This window comes from Rissa tridactyla, chromosome 3, assembly GCF_028500815.1.
Source record: "Rissa tridactyla isolate bRisTri1 chromosome 3, bRisTri1.patW.cur.20221130, whole genome shotgun sequence".
In the NCBI taxonomy this organism is placed as follows: Eukaryota; Metazoa; Chordata; class Aves; order Charadriiformes; family Laridae; genus Rissa; species Rissa tridactyla.
The window spans coordinates 4,463,882-4,484,367 of NC_071468.1; the positions used below are offsets into that span (position 1 = coordinate 4,463,882).

The window sequence follows — 20,486 nt, forward strand, 5'->3', positions numbered from 1 at the left end:
TACAAGGAGCCAAATTCATCCCTGCTGGTATCCAATGGACTGAAATTCTTCTCAAAGGAGTTATTGGGCTGAATCCAAACCCAGGCAGGATTTTGCAGTGCTGGTGGCTTAGTCAAAACAACAGTTTATAATTTCTCTTTTGCTTCCCTTATCTACCGTTACTATGAATTATTAATAAGTACTAGTATTGCTCTCTTGAAAATCATACTTCATTTCAAAACCACCTATCAGACAAGCTGTCTGAAAATTTCTTTTTAACTTTCCTTGTGTACTAGGAACTTGCAAAGCACAATGCATGCACAGGGGCAGCCTGGATTTCAGACCAAGACTCACTCTGGGATATTCCTCTTGCCATCTGCAGCGCATACCTAACTGAAGTGCTGGGTACTATTAACCCATGCATGAGCTGGCCGGAAAAGGTTTTCTTTCCCAAACGGACAGTTGTGATGATAAATCTGTTTCCTAATCAGGCTGCTGTTCCAGATCCCTCACCTGGGGGAGGGGGGGTGTCTGCACAGTGTTAATCTTATGCTGTTAGTCTGTATTTACAGCCCTTAAACCTGACAGGTTCTCTCCTTCCCTGCAGTTTTCATGTGCACAGCTCATTAGATACTCTAATGCTGCAGGGAGCCCCTCTTGCTTGAGAACTCCTTTGTCGTATATTTAGCAAACTTTTGACTGCTTCCTTCCAAATGAGAGTGAAGGACATATTTTTGTAGGAGAGGGTGAGAATCACAAAGCACGATCTACAGTCACGTTTTTCTGTGGGGAACTACAGAGCAGGGGAGGAGGAATCACCCGCAGTTCTCTCTCCTTCTCCCCCGCGCTTTCCCTCCCCTCCCCTTCCCTCCCCCATCCTCATACAACCATAACACGAGATGAATGCGCTCCAAAATACAGCTGCATAGCCTTCCCTCTCTTCCGGTTTTCCTTGCCGTGGCAAAAGGGGGAAAAAAAAGATGATGAGGATAGAATTATCGCTAATGTGGGACTGGTGTTTTGACTCTGTGTCATCCGCAGACTATTTAGAAAAGCCTGTACACGTGGTGTCAGAGTTAAACATAGCCAGTGTTCGGTTATTGCTCACAAGAGAGGCTCAGACAAGGAAGAGGGAGGCATCACAGCTCGTCTGTAGGTCTGGATGGTTCCATAAATGAATGCATGAAGGCTTGTGGAATGAAGAGGAAGGGATGACTGAGGTTACGAAAAAGAGCGTTGCACTTCAGACGCAATCCCCATCCTTCATTAAAATCCCCATTAAGAGATACCTTTTACAAAAATACAACATTTCGTATGGAATGAAAGACTTTCCTCCCCATTAAAAATTATGCTAGAGACAGTTCCATTTGCTCCAAATTAGGTATGCTCTGAATGAGTATTTTAATTAATCCATGATAAATAAGCCAGGCTCTTTCCTGGAACAGAGTTACCGTTTTCCTCCTCAGCAGCAGTGGGATGTGCTCACTCTGCTGTGTGTATGTATGTACGTGCCTGGGCTTTTGTTTGCTTTTAATTTCTCTCTCTCCTTTTTGAACCCGGCCCTGAAATGATCAATTACAACACATGTCCTTAACCATGGATTTCCTTGTGTTTGGCTGCTCTTACTTAGGGGGGGGGCAGAGAGGGGGAATAATCAGATTAACACACCCAGACCCCTGGCAGGATGTTCTGGGAAATAAAAAGAGGGAGAGAAGGAAGAATTCACACATAAAAATAGAAGCCCACGTAGATTGGCCATATATGGAGTACCGGGGACTTCAGAGGGATACCCTCTTCGGACCACCCCTTTGGCGGAGGAAATCGCTTCTGCAGGAGGCCCCCTTCCCCCCTCCCCAGGCGGCTCACCCGCAGCCGCGTTCAGCCCCCCGCACCGGCCCCGCATCGCACCACTCCGCGCCGGGGGAGGCCGCCGAGGGGCGGTTGCGGAGAAGCGGCGGGGCCGCCTTGCCGGCGGTGCGCGATGCGCGGAGCAGTGCGGCGGCGGCGGCGACGGCGGCGATGACTCAAGCCCGCCCGGCCCGCTCTGCCCCCCTCCCGCTCCCGCCCCCCCCACCCCCCCCCGCCGGGGAGGGCTATTAAAAGCTGCTGACGTAGGAGCAGACGGCCATCTTTGATGAGGGCACGGCTCCCGATCCATTGAAGAAGGAGACCCGGGGAGGTCAGCAGCGGCTGTCCTTGCCTCCCAGCTGCGGCACCAACCCACCGACCCCGCGGCCCGGCGTAGCGCTCCAGAAACCGAGGTAAGGGTGGAAGACCACCGAGGGGACCCGCTGCGCAGGGGGAAGGGGGCGGTAGTAATGAGAAGGAAATGGAAAAAAGGATATATTTAAAGAGGGAACTGCTCGGCTTTTTATTTCCAGCTTCTGGGCTGCTACGGGGATGGAGGAAGGCAGGGGAGAGGCGTGTAATTTCACTGCTAGCCTCATCTCCGGCTGGAGCCAGGGGAGAGAGCCGAGCTCAGTCTCTCCGCCGTGCCAGGCTCTCTTGCGGGTGTCAGGAGGCCGGAGGAGAAGGAAAGCCCGGAGGAGGTGGGAGGAGAAGGAGAACCAGCGCCATTCTTCCCCCGGAGCGGGGAGAAGGGTCTGCTGGGCCGGACTGGGGCTGCTGCCGCCCGGGGCACTGCAGCGCCCTTCCCGCTCCGCACCGCGCCGGGCTGCGGCGGCGCTTCAGCACCGCGGACAGCGGGAGGAGGACGAAGCGGGGAGGGGGTGTTTCAGAACGGCGGACAGCAGCCGGGCCCCTCCGCTGGGCGGGCAGCGCTCGGCCTTTCAGCACCACGAGGAGCGTTCAGAACCGCGGACAGCTCCACAAAAACCGCGCAGCGCCGCGGAGGCGGCCGCGCTGCAGCGCCCTGCGGCTCCGCGCCTTCGTCCCCCCCAGCCCCGGGGCTGCCCTCCCCGGCGAGACCCCGCCAGGACGGACGGCGGCAGAAACAGTTGTGGGTTGTACGGGGTCCCCCGGAAGCTCAGAATGCGAAGAGGGAGAAATTAGAAAAAATAAAAAAAGGCAAATAGCTTCACTTCCTGAAATTAATCGGCGTTTACCACTTTGGCCTCTCTCCCTGCCTTTTCGCGTGGCAGTGTGAGGGAAACGGGGGGTTCCGTAACGCTGAGCCCGTGGGGGCATTGCCCACGGGGGCCAGCGACAGCCCCCCCTCCCGCCGGGGCTTCCCCACGCCCGCGGAGGCTCCTCGCTCCGTGCCCTCGGCGCCCACCCCTTCGCCCCTCCGGCGTCTCGGGCACCCCCTCGGGCTGCGGTGCCAGGGGCTGGGGGCTCCCCAAGCCGTGAGATGGCGGGGGCTGAGCTCTGTTCCGTGTCCGTCCAGCCTCCCCCCCCCCGCCCTCCGCGGCCGCGCTGCGGATCCCGCTGCCTTATGTAACACGCCGCACGGGCTGCCCTGTCACTGTCCTCCCCCCGGCCGTCCTTTCCGCTCCCCGGCACCCCAATCTCCCCAAACCCCTCGGTGCGCCTCTTTGCTGGCGAAGTTGGTAACTTCGCAGCTTTCCGCGGGGCAAATAAACAAGGAGAGAAGGGGGGATCGGGCTGCGTGTCCAGACACTGCGCTGCGTAGCTGCGTCAAACCAGGGCCGTGGGATCTGCCAGATTTACGTGCTTGGCTTGAATAATTGCTGCTGGTTTAGTTCCCAGCTGAAAAGGCGGGGGGGGGAGGAAGGGGGGGCTGGTCTGCGGTGCAGCCCGGGGGTGGCGGAGCAGCCCTACAACCCATACCTGGCTGCTGCCAGCCCTGGCCGCAGCATCTGCAAGGACATGCCTGTCCTGCACCCCCCACCCCATCCTAGCTCTGGGCATGGAAAAACTCTCCCATCTACCGTGGCAACAAGAGGAGGGTGTGTGGCAGCCATCCCTGTGGGTGGCAAGAGAAGGGATGGGGCCATCTGGGAGATGAGTGCTCCGGGGGGTACAGCTGGGGAAGTGACTCTCTCTTGAGCCCCCCCATCTCCCCGCATGTCCCTGCATCATGGGCAAAGATGCCAGTCTAGGAAAAAGCAGCAGTAGCTTTCCGTTGCTTCTGCGTGGTGCAGAACAAGTCAGCCAGGAGGTGACCACTGAAGAGTTTGATACCTAGGATGAGTGCCAAAAAGACAACAGAGGTGACCAAACCAAAGGTGCAAGCTGGCCTGATCTGCAAAAGCAAGAGCTTGAGCCTGCCTCTGAAGTCAAGAGGAGCTGCAGAAACTCAGCATGTTATGAAACAAAATGCAGCTAAATAGCAACCCCCAAATGAATGCAGCTTAACTTTCTTTCTACAACTAACTAGTAAATTAGAGTGGTATTTCCAAAAGCACCCAGGACCAGGCTCTGTGTCCATTGAACTCATGGGGGCAGTGAAAGAAAGAACAGCAGAATCCAGTCAGTTCTGAGTCCTCAAAATATGTCTAATGAGACGCATCTCCAATTTGCAGATTTATTGCACTGGAGGTAGGAGCTGCTTTTCAGGTCAATGGAAAGCTTTTCATTTGTGTCTGTATGCTTTAGGTATGGCAACAAATAGCAAGATTAAAGTGCTAAGACAAAATAAGCATGGTCTCTACCTAATGTTTGCACTGCTTTAACTGAGCAAGGTAAGGAAAAAATACTTTCCTGTCAGTATGAACAACTTCAGCAATTTTTATGCCTATGTGTCATGAGGCTACAGCTTCTGCATATGTAGCAACCCTCAGGGGAAAATGGAAAGTGTATGGCATGATATAGGGCTCACTTTGTTAATGATTTCTTCTCTCAGGAATGTAGGAAAGAGAAGAATTTGGTTTACATTTGTCTTGGCTTTTCACACAACTATTCTTTTTCTGGTATTTTTTTTTTTCCCAAATCTCTGTCATAACTCTTTATAATATAAGCACAGGACTTTCACCTGTACATATTTATACACACACACACACAAATTTCAGAGACTTCTAGGGTTACAAGCTAGGTAAAACCACAACAAATGTAGACTGCCTTTGCAGCCTTCATTGGGAAGAAGGAATTTTTCTATCTGCGAAGTTTCATCTACCGCTACCGATGCAATCACCTTTGGGTTGGGTGAGTGCCAGGCCATCTGTAACAGTAGACTTATTCAAGCATTTTAGAGCGTCTAACAGAGAAAAGAATAATGCGTTGCTTGAGAGCTGCAGCAGGATGCAGATCTCAGGCAGATCACGATTACCTCTAGGAAGCTGGACTTTGAAGTGGGTACCGGGGCTCACATATCTACTCCTGGGAGTGCTGGATATAGGTTATCAGGGAATCAGTTGTCAAAGAACAGTTTATTTCTTTTTAGCTTAAAATTTTTGAGCCTTAAATGATATCTTCGCCCTTAGCTTCATTAAACTTTGGCTTTCTTTCCTACTGACCTTGCAGATTTAGATTGCTGCATTGTATTGCAATGAGCATTTCTCCAAAATACACAAGTTATATTCCTACTTCTTGTCTATCATCCCTTTGTTACTCCCTCCACAAATACTTAGATACACACTCCCACCAGCAAAATCTGCCTCTTATCAGATCATAGTTTTCAATATGCTGTCCTGCATCCTGCTAAATTTTCTAGGACTTTCCACCAAGCAGAAAGACATGTCAACTTCATAGGGTCAAAACTATTTTTTCCTGCTTTATGATGGCCCTATGGCTGATGTTGCAAGACTGAAAAGTGGATTTGAACGGCCTTGAGGAAGTGTTTGAACCACTTGCCCCGTTATTTTAGAAGGAAATTGAGCTTTGCCTTTACATCTTTCGTTGTGTTCACCTGCTATTTCCTCATCACTCACTTCATCTTCACGCTCACCTACAATCCTCTTCTGACTACTGCTAAAAAGCACTGTGATGAAAGAAACACAAACTTGAACACAGCATTAGGGCCCTGACGTGAAGGGAGATGAGTGTGGCCTTCTGATTTTGATTATCCCAGGGAGTCTAATCCAAAGTCAGTTGAAATCAAGGAAAATACTTCCACTCGTGAGGCAGACTGTGCATGAGACTCAGCATAAGCTCACCAGTTGGGCTGTGTGCTGCTAGAGGTGAATGCAGGGTACGGAAAGCTTTCTGTTCCCAGCAATAGGTGCATATTGATCTGCCCTGCAATCCAAGAGGAAACCCCGCACATCATTTTGTGGGACTTGTAACAAAGACAACATTTAGCAGTTTAGGTTTTTCAAAGGGAGACAAGCACTGCGTACATGTCCTCTCTGAAATATGCTGGCACACTGTAGTTATAAAGAGAATTCAATCATTGCATTATAACCTTTTTCTTCTCTTTTCTTTTTTTTTTAATAACAAGAGATATGGCATCTTATCTTATGCACTGAAGAAAGCTGAATTCTAATACAAACACAAGGAGTAGAAGACGGAAATACTAAGTAATTAATCATGGCTGTTCCTGGCCTTTGAAGACTGAAAGTTAATGCTGACCCATCTGTGTTCTGTCTGGCTATTTAAAAGACAAAGATTTTTCTTTTTTTTTAAGAGCTAACAATGCTCCATTTCACTTTTTAAATGGGATTTAACTTATTATTGGGCCACATTGTCAATTGGTGTGAATTAGCATAGCTGAGTGCTGTGCTACACTAGAGGCTGATGAGCTCCCGAGCTGTGGCTCATCATTCATGTTTTAAAACAGATATGGGTACACTTGCTGAAGGAGCAGGTTTTTCTATTAACAGAAGTAACTTGAAATGCCATCCCCGCCCCAAGCCCTATTTTTACCAGCCTGGTTTCACTGTCGCAGGTTCTCCCAGACAAGGTTCACACAGATAATCTGCCTCAGAAACGGTGACAGTAAGCAACGCTGAAGCAGCGGAGGAGGAATACTGCACGATATGGTTGTATTTCAGGTTGGGTTCTGCTGCACTCTGCTGGTACATAACACCAGCAGAACTTTTCATATGGTGTAAAACCCAGGGCGCAGCCGAGTTTTTCCTAGAGGCACATTTACATGCAGAAAAAATGAGAACTGTATAAATGGATGTGGAACGAAATGAAACCTGCGCTTCCAGGTGCTGTTTGATTTCACAGACTGCACTTCCTAGCAGTAGTCATTCACTTTTCTTCCAAATCAGGAAGTAGCCTGAAGTATTCCTGCATTCCAATAAATACGCAGGAGAATTATGCTTCTTCCACCAAGATTTTTAAGGCAGAATTTTTAATATTTGACTACTCAGACATATTATTGGGAGAGTAGAAGTGTAAAACAACAAAGGCAAAGTCAAGTCTCACTGTACGCGTTTCTAAATCAGAAGGAGGGGAACTGGACTTATACGATTTTGCTATAATTAGTTTTCCTTGTGCTTTTAATATGACAAAGTTATTGTGTCAGAGTTTACTGGTAGAATCCATGAGAAAAATGTTAGTTATCATAGCTTGTGTTGGTGCTAACAACTAAAATTTATATCCTAGGCATGACAAAAAGATGCTTTATGTAGGTGATTTTTGAAATTAATGCAAGATTTGCTATTTCTTATTCAAACCCTACCAATTAACAGGGAGGTGCACATACGAAGGTACTGCTGAGTGCTTTGTAGGGCATCTTTGTAACTTTACATTAATCGCTTCCATCTCCCACATTTTCTCAGTAGCCTATCCTTACTAAAAATCCCAGGCAGCAAATCTCCAAAGGCTTTCACAGTCGCTATCCTGTCGAAGAGACTAGAAGGCTAGCGTGGAGTGAGCTGAAAACTAAAGGCACCGATCACATCACAGATATGGTGTTTGTCGTGATGTATTTATTCGTTATAATTACTCTCCACCCGAAGGAGAGGAATTCTGTTTCTGGGCTGCAATACAGTTGTACCAGAAGTAATTTAGTATTTATTTTTTTTTTTAATATAAACCAGTTATTTGGAAGATGTGTCAACTGCTCCTTTGATTCCTTCCTCTGTCCTGGAAATTATAGCTCACAGTGGAACTGTGCTGATGCCAGTTCATTGATCTGCCCTACAGAGGTAAATATATTTCCTCCAGCTACTCTAAAAAATGTCACAAAACACAAGTATATTTCGTCAGAAGAGCTGATTTGTCAAAATAGTGTTACGGTTCACTGATTTTTTTTAAACAGGAACAGAAGTCTTCCGTGCATATTTAAGCATCTTTTAAAAGAAAAGGTACTAAAATTAGCTTCACCATGCTTTGGATGCAAATTGAAGTTTTCTTTCTACCCTCCGCGTTAGTATTTTTTGGTTCAGTCCTCATTCACATCCTTAGACACCTCACCATTTACCTCAAAAGGATATAGGCAGGCTTGCATTTCTGTAGGCATCAGGGGATTGCTGTGTGATTCAGCCCAGCGCTGCTCCTGCCTCTGCACCACATACGCACACATGGACACACACCTCTCCGAGCTCAGGGCTGCCTGTGCTGACCCCGGAGGTGGCTGACATTGTTAGCAGAGAAATTCCTGTTCTCTATTTATTAGGCACAGACAACTCTTGGGAATAATTTGGTCTTGCAGAAAGCAGTAAGAAAGCTATTGCAATTTATTGGACTAGAGATGTGCAGTAACAGTCCGTTTAGCTTCAGATATTGTGGTTCAGGGACTAAAGCACAGGGGCTGCACCCAGAATATCTGGATTCAGGTGCAAGTATCACACACCAAATGTAACCTTTGTCAAGTACCTCAATTACCTCCATCCACGGAAGAAAGAACTGAGATTAAAGCAATTTTTAGTTTGCATTCCTCATCTTCAGATATAGGACAAGTACCCTGTACTTATGGAAAGATGTTTTTATGTATATTGGGGCATAGCAGTCTCCGCCGCCCGGGGTTGGTGACTTAAAAATTGATACACCTAAAATGCAACTTCCTCCCAACATAGGTGTTTAGCATTTACTTGGCATTGAAGGGGGTGTTACACATGACTGTACCCTTCTGATTTGTAAGAGGGTTGGCTGAAGGTGCCATATAAACACAGATTATTAGTATTACCTTCATGATAGCAAGAGAAGAAAGCAATCTCAGACCAGAAGGTAGATGAAACATTCACACCTTTGATCATGCTCTCATGGCTGGGCATAACACAAGATGATGAGTTTGCCAGAGCCATGGATTCTGTCAGAGCCGCATTAAACTGCAGGGGGAGAGTGGGACTGAGCCCTCTCTGCAACAGCATCGGTTCCAAACCGATAACACGACAGCTGTATATACATTTTGTGAATATTAGAGTATTTCAGCCAAACATTTGCTTTTCCAGAGAGTATTCACCTAAGTGACACTCAAGTATGTGAAAAGCCTTCAAGAAAGAAACTAAGGTATGCGAACCAAATTAAATTGTAATTCACCACTGACTTTTAACAGCCGTTCTCCCCAGAGAAGTGTTTGCTTTATTTGCTTAGCTGTATGGAGACACGTATTGGTTTCCTACCCTTTTAAAGGATTTCCTACAGGTTTTTTGCCATTAAAGACATGTTCTTGGGATGCGGTACCTGTTTTTGTAATTCCTGAAAATATATGTCTTTTATTATACCAACAAGAGTAGCAGAGGCCTGAAGGCCAACAGCAGCAAAGAGTTTTAAGATGGCGCTTGATTAATTCATGAAGGGAATTATATGACGTAGCTGTTGGTGGTCACAAGAGACTAAACTTGATAAGGCAGCAAGTCCCTTCAAGTCTGATTTTCCTAAGAGGTTTTTCATATTTAAAAAAAAGAAAACAGAAGAGAAGAGGAAAAATAAAAAAAGGCCTGGATGGCTCTGTGCTGTGGTGGAGGCCTGTCAGTTCAGTTCATTTCAGAGATGAGCACGTCAAGAAAGAGACAGTGGAAAAAATCCTCGAGGCGCCAGGAATGCACTAAGTATAATTGAAAATGCTCTAGACCACTTTTGTAACGCAACAGTAGGGCCATCTGCATTTTCAATGCCTCCAATTTTCAATACTAGTAAGACATTTTTTATCATTGCATCATCTAGTTCCCTTTTTCTTAATTAACTGTTCTAAATAGTACAAAATAGCTGCTCCTGGAGCAACTTTTAGGCTCTGAAGATCATTTTCTAAGCCTGGTAAACAAGAACTGGTGTGCATTTCTAACAGGTTGACACATAAGAATGCAAGAGAGCTGCAGACATCACAAAAGAGGTGTTAGCTACCATAGTACCCCAATTCCCAGATTAGTGCGCAGGGCACTTAACGTTACAGTATTAAGCAGGCTGATAGATGGTAGCACGTGACAGAAAAGCCTAGCAGCACCTCTTGTCCTCTGGAGGCCCTAGTAACCATGCCGCCTTTTTGTTTCTTTTAGTTTGGGTTCTCCTCCCAGTCCCACCTCACCTTACCCAGCCTCAGCTTTCTGCTTTCCTCATATTCCCCAAATGCTCTGAGGGAAAACACCCTCCCAAGAGAAGGAGATGCAAGGAAGGACTCCTTTCAGCCCCATTCAGGACAGGGGTCTTGGTGTGCTCGTGTGGACAGAGAAGGCATTACATGCAATAGGCCACCCACAACACAAAGGGACAAATGGGGAAAGAGCAGGAAGACAGGAACACAGGGTAGGTGGAGATGAAGAGCTAACTCTTAGCTCCTCGCTACATAAGCCCCCCAGCTACAAGGACCCCAATGCTTCCCCTCCTTTGACTGGTTCATTGCGTTAGAGGCCAGAAGAGGTTACCCATCAGTGAGCTGAACCCCCTATGAAACAGAACATCCCATAGACTCTAGGGCTTCTCCGTATTAACTGTTTTTCTGGCAGTACAATTATCCAGTCTTGACTTCAAAAATTGCCCCTGGTGGAGAATGTGACAATATGTGGTTTTTAACAGAACAGTGAAATCCAATAAATTTTTATTGTGTATGCAACCATTTATCTGCAAAGTTATTAAACTGCTACTTAGATTGATGAGCAACTCTGCTGTGATTTTCCCATGGTTACTCCCATTCCTTTATGGAGTAACACTTGCTTTCCTCTTTAATGTTCATATTCTTGAGAGCTCCGTTCTTCCCCAATCAGGATCCCTTTATATTTCTGCTCCTTCCTTGCCCCCAGAAAGCCTTTTCTTGCGTTTAGGAGATTACGCACAAAGCTTTTAAAAGATTCTCTAGCCTGGCAGGTGAAGAGATAAGACACTGATCCAATGGCCAGGACATACTTCGTGATGCTGGAGATTAGACCTTCAAGCACAGAATGTGGGACTCCAGAGCTGTTTACAGATTTCAGTTTCTTTACCTTCTTTTTGCGGTCTAGCCTCTTTTTGTGGTGACATTTCCAAGAAATGTGTTGTACTCTCAGTTGTTCTCCAGACAAAGAGGTCTTTCATTCATGCCTGCAGCCAGAATCTATTTCTCAGAACAATCTACTTCCCGGATAAAGTCAGAGACCCTTCAAAATTTAACCAAGCTTTCCACTATTGTCAAACACGGTAGGCCAAATCCTGGGCTTAGAAGAGTCACTTGTATCTTAACCGAACAATGATCCACTGTATGAATAAGGCTGAAGAAGGGGACAAGAGAATAAGAGAATAATATAAGAAGCAGTCAGGCAGACTAAAATAAGAGAAAGGACATGATGGACTTTTTGATTAATTCTCTTTCTTGACAGTCTTTCCCTATCAGCATGTCAATGACAATTAACTAGACTTAAAAATAAACTTCAATAATCAAGTTTCTGTCAGTAGCATCTTATAAGTGCCCTGAAGTGTTAGGTTATAAAACATTCTCACTCCTGGTATTTAGCCTGTGTCCCTCTACACATGCAGAGGTGCATCCTTACTCCTAATCTCATGAAGGCTTTGGACTAGTTTAACTTCTGTTTCTTTCACTAAGAGAAGAAAACCTCTAGGGGTTGGTGGGCACAGACTCTAAAGGACAGCTTTGCAAACCACTGCTGCAGACTGAGAAAGAGAAGCTCTGACCAGCAGGCAGCATGCCCCAAGCTCACACTCCAGTGTTTGCCTTTACCTTAAACTTTTCTGCTGGCTACTTTCTGCAAGTGCCAATCTTTCTGGCACCAGACCTCTTAGCAAGGAAGAAAGGCCAACGAGAAATCAAAGCCACCTCAGCTGCTTAATAACCTTAAGTCTGACTGATTCTTGAGTCAAGCCCTCTGTGCTGCCAGCTGTGGGCAAAGGTGGGCAGGGAAAGACCTGGCTGCAGAATGTCCTCCTTTTCCTCCTCTGTCCTGCTGCCACACAGAGGGAGAGCAGACCCTGGGGAGGGAAGGAGAGAGGTGGCATTCACATGAAGGCCTACAACTTGCCATGACATGTAAGAGTAGCAGAGAGGCACGACAACACTGGTTTTTGCAGGCAATACATATTCTTCATGTATTCAGCTATGCTATTCTTTAGGGTTGCAACACGCTAATACCCTGCTGGAAAAGGGGGAAATTAAGAACCAGCCAGGGTTTTACCACACTGAAGTCTACAGATGCATATACAGACACCAAGACACCAGGATGGCAGTCTTTGTGAGAACTGCAGGGACTGTTCCCCTGTAGTTAGTGTTTCAGAGACAAATAACTGAGCAAAATGTTAACGACTGCTATCTACTCCCTGTGGTATTTGAGACACGCACTCACTCTGCAGCACTTACATTGAAAATAAAAGCAAACCAGTGTTTGTAATATCACAAGGTAGAGCCCAGACTTTTTTCTTTTAGCTAGAAAGCCTAAAAATGGCACCCTTTTCAATTGTGTTAGAAATAGAAGCCTATTTTAGAAGAGACATGAAGTTATCAGTGCAAATTAATAGCGCCAGATGGGGGGTTAAATTACTGCCTCACAGTTGAAGACATGAGACAGAATGAAAGTGGTAGACTATAAAAAGGGCGTCACCAGAAGTGATGAGATCCCACTGCGAGGTGGGATTTGTGAACACTGCGCTTCTGCTTGTAAGCAGTTGCTCAGATGAATGGTTTTATGGGCCAGAGAGAGGGAGAGAAAGGAAAAAAAAGTCACAGCCATTTTGAAGAACATGTCTCACAGTTTACTGCTTTGCTCAGGACAAGCTGTCCAGCAGCACAAGCTACAATTAAATATCATAGAGCTCTGTCTCCTGGGCTGGCTCACAGCCACCAGGATAGGGGAGCTCGCCAGAGCAGTCAAATAAATGTGGCTGTTGAGCTGGGACGGCACTAACTGAATTGGCTTCCAGAGCAACAGGGAGCTTTCTCAGAAAAATTCCAGGTTTAAGAATGTTGTTACTGAAAAGCGACAATTCTTACATTAAGAGAGCGATTTTTTAATATAGGTACTTCTCAAAACACTTCAGTCACATTTCATGTGGGTAGGAAAAATGTTTCTTTCTATCTCATGCCCACTTTCAGAGGGTAAGGAGAAAGAAAAAAAACATTTTTGCTAATTATGAACAGGGCAATGAAAAAAATGAGTAAGGATTATATAAAACTGTTCATATACCAAGTCGTCAGCAAAAATGGGACATCCCAAAACCCAAGTGAGAACATTTTTGCAAAGTCTTTTAGACTGGCACTTGGATATGGGATATCCTGGTGCATTAAGGCCTATATGTATATGCCAGAAATATTTGTGCAGACTACTAGCAACAGAGTAGCTAAGAACCTGCCATGGGCAGGTCCTACCAGCCAGAGACAGCTCTTCTTCAGCCGATATACTGTGCCAGCAATAAGACATCCTACAGACCTGAAATAACCAGACCAATAGACACAAGAAAATGAAATTGTTTCAGTGTCAGGATTCTTCACATTTCAACCGAGTATTGAGTCCCAGATGCTTAGCTGGAGTAAATCAGTACAGCACCACAGCAAACAGAAGAGCAAACCTGATCAGCGCCATGTGGAGATCCTAACAACAACTGACTTAAAAACACACTTGAAGAGAAAGGTCTTTTTGGCAGTAACCAAGCACTTTTTAACTCTCTGGACACAATAACAAAGGAACCTATTCAAAAAGGAAATGGCTTAAGTGCAAAAACTTTAATAATGCATAGCTGCATTATGCAGAAGACAAGCTGTGGAGCCGCTCCTCCTTTCCAGCTGGAGCACATAGTGCAGGACGGTGGCTCAGGAGGCATTGAACACCATTCTTCACAAACCCTACAAAAACAGGGGCCGCACTTGTGGTCTTCTGCACGCCACAAAGAACCAACAGCACAACCCCTGCCTAAATCTCAGAGTTAATAATAATTTAATCCACTGACTGAGAAACTGGGAAGAATGTTACATACATACAAATATATAGTGGTTGATACAAGGCAGGAACGTAACCCATTCTATAAAAGCCTTAATCATTTGAGCGTAATAGGAATTTTTCTATGAATCATCATATGTCTAAAGGAGAATTTGGTCAAGTACTCTTTCCATCATGGCAGAGCAGAACTGACTCACCTCTGAGAACTGAATCAGTTCTTTAAGTCCAAAGCAGGAGCAAGGCTGAGAAAAGCGGCTCATCAGCACCTCAGTAATCACATGGCTGAGATACTCTCAAGGTATGACTCAGTTGAAGAAGCAAGAGAACAATTCACAGCGAATAAATTATACATTATTATACAGAAATTCCCATCATTTTTCTGTGTTTTGGGGAATGCTCACCACAAATTTCGATTTTTCTTGACTTCCTCTTCATCTGAAATGATTTGATGAGTCTTTTCTGAGAAAAATAATTTCTAGACCCTAGGACTGCACATTGCATGCATTTGAAGCTCCACCTGTGCTGCATTCCTCCCATTTTGTACAGAGGGCTTTCTGCTCCCTTACTGAGTGTGCAAGGGCTACAGACGTGGGTAGAGTGAAAAGCTTGTGTTTCAAATCCAGAATTTACTCTCCTTGAATATTCTTAATTAAACATTTCAAAAATTGATGCTTTGGCAAGCATTAGTTCCAGTAATTTTTTCCACAAGATTTTTGATACGGATATTAACAGAGGCATGTGAAATAATATTAATTTGAGGCACCAGGAGGATGTTATTAAAAATGCAGACTTGCAGTTGGATGTGTGTTGTTCACATTTCCTCAGCTGAGCTATCATGTTCACCTCTGCAGAAATAGCAACTGTCACTAGCAACAGTGACAAGAGATGCATCCCCCAGAGAATCACATTGAGCAAAGAATAATATCTAGGACAGTGATTTAGCTTGTCTGGATTATAACTTTCCTCATAGATGCTTTAACATTGTTAAAAGGCCTCCTAAAGGAAGATGACAGGCTATTCAGGTCTGCCATGAGTAAAACAGAGGAGCAAATAGCAATTGCAGGAAGGCTAATATAGTATGATACAGTTCCATGAAAAATTCTAAGCAACTTGCTGGGAATGCTGGAACAAGAACATTCAATTTGAATTTTAGAAAATCCCTTTCTCTGCTGCCATGTGTTGTAATATGGGGGAAAGCCACGAAGCTGGCTTTGAACCAGTGAGGTGTAAAAAGTTTTTGTTGCATGGGTGACAGTCTCATTTTCACAAACTCATGGCCCAGTGGTCACTCTGAGGTGGGACATCGCAAACAAGATGGATGAGATCAAAAAAGTGTCCGTCTCAAGCCAGAGGTGGATTACTTTGACCTGAGATAGGGACATGTGATCCACTATTTAAAATTTCTTGAAAGAACTGCCAGGACCTGTCTCTCCTCATAGGAAGAGAAGATGTGTGCATGTGGACTTGTAAGGGTCAGCAGCAATCTGGCATTCTTGGAGCAAATTATATACACTGCAGGGCTGCCAAATACAGATGGACCAAAGGGAAACATCCAGATGTAACTGCAGATGTCATCGGAAATTAAGCCATTCACTCGTGCTTGTGATTCAAGAAGTCCCATTTCTGGGTCAGACAACAGCTTAGTTGGCCATTACTGCAAATATCTCTGACTTTTCTTGAAGTTTTCTGCCTACAACTCATAAAAAAGCAAAGGACAGATGCCATTTTTATCGGAAGTACACTGTAAAACCACATGAAGAATTAATATAGAGGCTAACAATGACCTAAGGAAGCAAGGTTAGAGGGTGAGGTTCTCCAGTACTCAATAAAAAAAAAAGATACACTGAAGAAAAGAGTTGCAACTGTTTGTTTTCACTGTGAAAAACAATATTGCCAGTTTCGTGTATGTAAATACATAAACATTTGTTCTAGTAGATACAACTATTATTGTTTGTGATTAATTGCATTTTTCAGTAAACTACCAGTACAGTTTATTCATCTATACTGTTGCTCTGTCCCATTGAATTACATCTTAGTATAAGTGCTAACTATGGGTCACTGAGAGACAAATTGTTTGCTTAATGAATCAGACCAGCAAAGAATATAGAACCTTTGTTTAATCAGTGCTGTTGAAATGAATTTATTTCAGAATTCAACTCCCTGACTCTGTATAAATATCTCCATTACTGCTTAAACTACTTAATATTTCTCACATGAGGACATTTCAATTATATGGTAAAATCTGAAAGCTCAGAATGTGAAATACTGGGGGAAATTCAGTATTTTAAATAAGAAACATTATCCATTTTCTACCCTTTCCAACACCAAAGAGAACAGTACTTCCCTCCAGAAGTAATATAACCTATTGCATTTATTTTAGCAGGTGGTACAAGCATGGGTACGTAATATGTGATAAGGCAGTCAAGTCCCTAGGCAGTGAAAACAGACCTTTGATTTGCTAGTGGAAAGAAAAGGAATAATTTTTGTCAAAGCTTTGAAAAGCATGAGTAATTTTTAGAAATAAATATTTGCACTTTTTAAATTTTCTGCAAAACTTCCATTGATGTAAGAAATGAAGAGTTTTAATCTTAGTAAGCTTTTTGATCATTATTTGATTAGTTGTTAAAATCAGTATATTGCACATTTCTAATGAAATGGCAACTTTTTTCTGTTTCTTTGCTTACTTCTGTCTATCATGTGTCTGGCATGAGTCTGGTTTAACTCCTGCCAAAGAGTCTCTACTGATGAACGACATTTGTACTGTTGTTTAGTCCAAAACCCCCTAAAGCATTTAGACTGATTATGGACTCCAGAGCCAAGAAATACTGATACACAATCAGAATTGGAGAGAGAAGGGGACAAAGTTTTGTTGCTTCTGCTTTGGAGATGTTAAAAAAAGCTTTTATAGCCTCATAACTTTGGCGACCGAAATGTAGTGAAAGTGGGAAATGTTTCTATCATCTCATTTTTGGATGAGATGAAGCAGATGAAGACTGATCAGGCTTCCCATGGCGGAGACGTTTCTGGAGATGATGCATCAGATGTCTGGGACAATATGGAAGCTGTGGTTGGCAGCCTCTAATGCAGGTTCCTGTCTCTTCTGCAAAGAACATTAAACATAAAATGCATGGCCTTGAAACTTACATTATCTGGAATAGCAAATTCCATGCCATGTTTCAGAAAGAAGCATCTTTTTAAAAAAACAAATAGCTGGAGAAATCATACTGTAGTAATACTGATGTCCTACAGAATTCTGTACTTTGCTTGTATCACAGCATATACTTGCAATTGATCCCTTATGGTGCCTTCTGGGCACCTGCTCAAGTCAGGCTCTCATGGGACAAAAACACCACCCCAGCAGCTGGAAAAGCTTAATACAGTTCTCCTGTCCCTGGCTTTCCACATGCTCCGTGCCTCTTCTGCTTGTGGGCCTTGGGGTGCCTTAAAAGAAAACAGTCTAATAGGCACTGCTATTCCAGGGTGGGGCCACCAAGGGTCTGAGGCTACGTATCAGTCAGGGAAGATTGCCAAGGCACTTGCTGGGAGGTGATTTTGGGGATGCCTGAAAGGCTCATATTTTGTGAACTCCTCCTGTCTAGCTTTTGAATTGATCATGGTTAGAGATTGCCCTTATCCTGGGAGTGGATAACTACTGAGTGACAGAGGACAGGTACCCACTTCCATTCCTGGGTCTCTGCGAGCAGCTGTTCACACCATGAACTTCTGGGGATTTTTGTGGGTGGCTGATACCTCAGTGGTTACGGTCTCTATGTCTGGAAGAGCTACGGCAGTAAATCCTAGTGAACAGACCTCTACTCCAAGGTAGGGGGAAGGGGAGAGTATACTTAACGACTCATTGCTTTTCCTCTTCAATGAGTGTAAGTGGCATGACACTGGGTTTGGATTTTGTTCTGGATTTAGTAACTTCTTGGACAGGGACCTTTAAAAGCTCTGCTAATAATTTCATGTGCTGACTCAGGAGGCAGCCTTTTTTGACAGGCCATTTTCATTTCTTACTACATCTGCTAACCAAGGGCAAGTGTTAATCAGCAGTGGAACGAAGGAGCCTTCTCAGCAGCCCAAATGCGGCACATGCCTTACCTAGTTAAGCGTCGCTGGCTCAATGACATTAATTTGCTCCTGACCTAGTGCTCCCAGAGCTGCAGTTCAATATGTTTATTAATTCTAGGAATGAGCCTTCACATGAATTTTGTTGTTGCACTGAGACACAATGAGGTGAAGATATGTAGCTTCTACTCTGTTCTCCATATCTGTGCCATAAAACATAGTGTTTTCTGTGCCTGTATTATTTGTGAGCTTGTATTAGTGCTTAGCTTAAAGCCTATTGAAATGTCCTGGAAAGAAAATAGTCTCATTAAACTTTGGGGTAGATTTTTAATTCTTGTTCCTGTTTTAAGACAGAGGCAATTTGAAGCAGCAAGGCTTGCCAAAGAACTAGCATTCCTGTGTCACGAGATGTTTCACTAACCTGGATCAGACGCATAAAATAACTAGGAGAAATTTCCTAGTGGGTGACCACTCCTGACATGAATCACCTTCTAACTGAGGACTGATGGGCTGGTCTACTGTTTTCCATCTCAGGGAATCGAATACATTCCTCAGAAGAAGATGGCACAGGTTATTATGGAGGCAAGTGACTGGACTGAGTGGACTCATATTGTGATGCACCATAGGAAGTGCCACATTTCAGTAGCAGAGAACTTTCTTTTACCAAAGGGGGATATTACTTGATATTGATAAACAGGGAAAATATCTGCTTTCAAAGAATGATTATTAAATATGAATGAGTATTGATTTTTTTTCATTATGAATAAACATCTATAGTTAGACAAGGTACTCAATATGAGCTACTATGACAGTCTTATGAGCTAAAATTTGCTAACACTGCGTTCACAAGGAAGATTTTGTTGCTTCAGTAGAAGCGAGATGAACTCCTCTGAGAAAAATTATGCCGAGGTTTCTCACCTTAGCCTGACAGGGAGAAGGGTCTTTATAATGTTGTTTCATTAAAAAGGGAGTGACCTGTTCCAGGCCAAGTCCTCAGAAGATATATACTGATGTTAACTCCTTCCCTCAATGAACCCAGCGATGGTTTAGGTCACCCGGCCCAAGGCACCTCACTGGTTTCCAGCAGTGAAGTCAAAGAGGCATGCAGAGCCCTTCCTCGCAAGCTGGCTTTGCTTCCTTAAATACAGAATTAATCTAAAATTAATTTTCCACATTTGCCAGTTTCAGCCACGGTTGTTTCCAGATGCCAGGAAAACTTTTAAATCAAAACCCCCCTGTATTTCTGGGTTGCCTGAAATTCAGATTGAAGCTAAGTTTGCTTCACAGACTGCTGCCAACTGTCTACTGGGCATTGACGATTGTTCATGTTCATCCAGGGCCTGTCTGAAGTTTCAGACAGTGATAACCCTCAATGTCTAATGGAACTCGAGAAAAGTCATTAGACTTTTTTGTAACTCTGCTATCCTGCGTATCTACTGTGATTCTAGGCAGCGTCACGGCAAGGAACAGGGAATGTAGGGAAAGGGGAAGAAAATAAATAATTTGTCAGCTGGTTGTTGTGCCTCCCTTCACCTGGGGTTTGAACAAAAGCAGGACAGAGCACAAAGCCTCGCCAACGGCTGCCTGGCTCTGTGCGCCCGAGGGGAAGGGGGCTGCTGAGCCTGAGCCTTCTTCTTGCCGCAGGGACACATGGGCCTTTCCCTGCCCAGCAAGGCTGCCTGGTTCCCGCATGGCTCCAGCGCTGGATCCTGCAGCAGACCGCACATGCTGCAGCAGCTGAGAGCAAATCCCCAAGGCAGAGGGCTTCACTGCATCAAATATTAAAATGGATACTGCATTATGCCCTCCCTGCTTTACTCCTGGCTCGAATTTAACACCCAGGACGCCTCCTTCTCAGCCTCTTCCCTGCAACCTTGGAAGCAGCACTTGTGCTGCAGACACTGCAGTGCCCTCTGGTTTGAAGGAACCAGGGGATGTTGCTGAGGGCAGGGAGGTGACTCCTTGGGACAGAAGGATTTGTGGGTCCGGCTGGGAGTGGTGGGAGAGGGGGAAAGGCATCCCACTGCTGATGGGGCTGCTCCAGAGCAGAAAAGCCCAGTGAGGACAGGCAGGTGCTGCAGAAAACATGAAGGCTCATGACGGGTTTGCGGTACATCCCTCTGAAGAGGAGGGCGCTCCTTTTTCCCTGGCAGCCACCCAGGTCCAAAGTGTAATAAATTCCCCAAATGGATTCTTTTTCTTTAAAAATAGAGCACTCCCCTCTCACAAGCTCCTTAAATAAATCTCTTGCTCCAGTTCTCTTCAGCTCAAGGTCACCTGGAAGTGCAGCCTTTTCACTGGTGCTGTGGCATTTCACCACATGAGGGAGGAGAC

The 20,486-nt window shown here is 44.9% G+C and overlaps 1 protein-coding gene across 1 annotated transcript in view; it reads left to right on the plus strand.

Annotated features, from left to right (window-relative positions):
* The first annotated feature begins 2,118 nt into the window (after window positions 1-2,118).
* Window positions 2,119-20,486, plus strand: part of SNAP25 (synaptosome associated protein 25) — a 62,353-nt gene continuing 43,985 nt past the window's right edge. The window contains exon 1 of the mRNA XM_054196767.1: window positions 2,119-2,240. The gene's annotated coding sequence lies outside the window, so the exon portion shown is untranslated. The remainder of the gene's footprint in view (window positions 2,241-20,486) is intronic.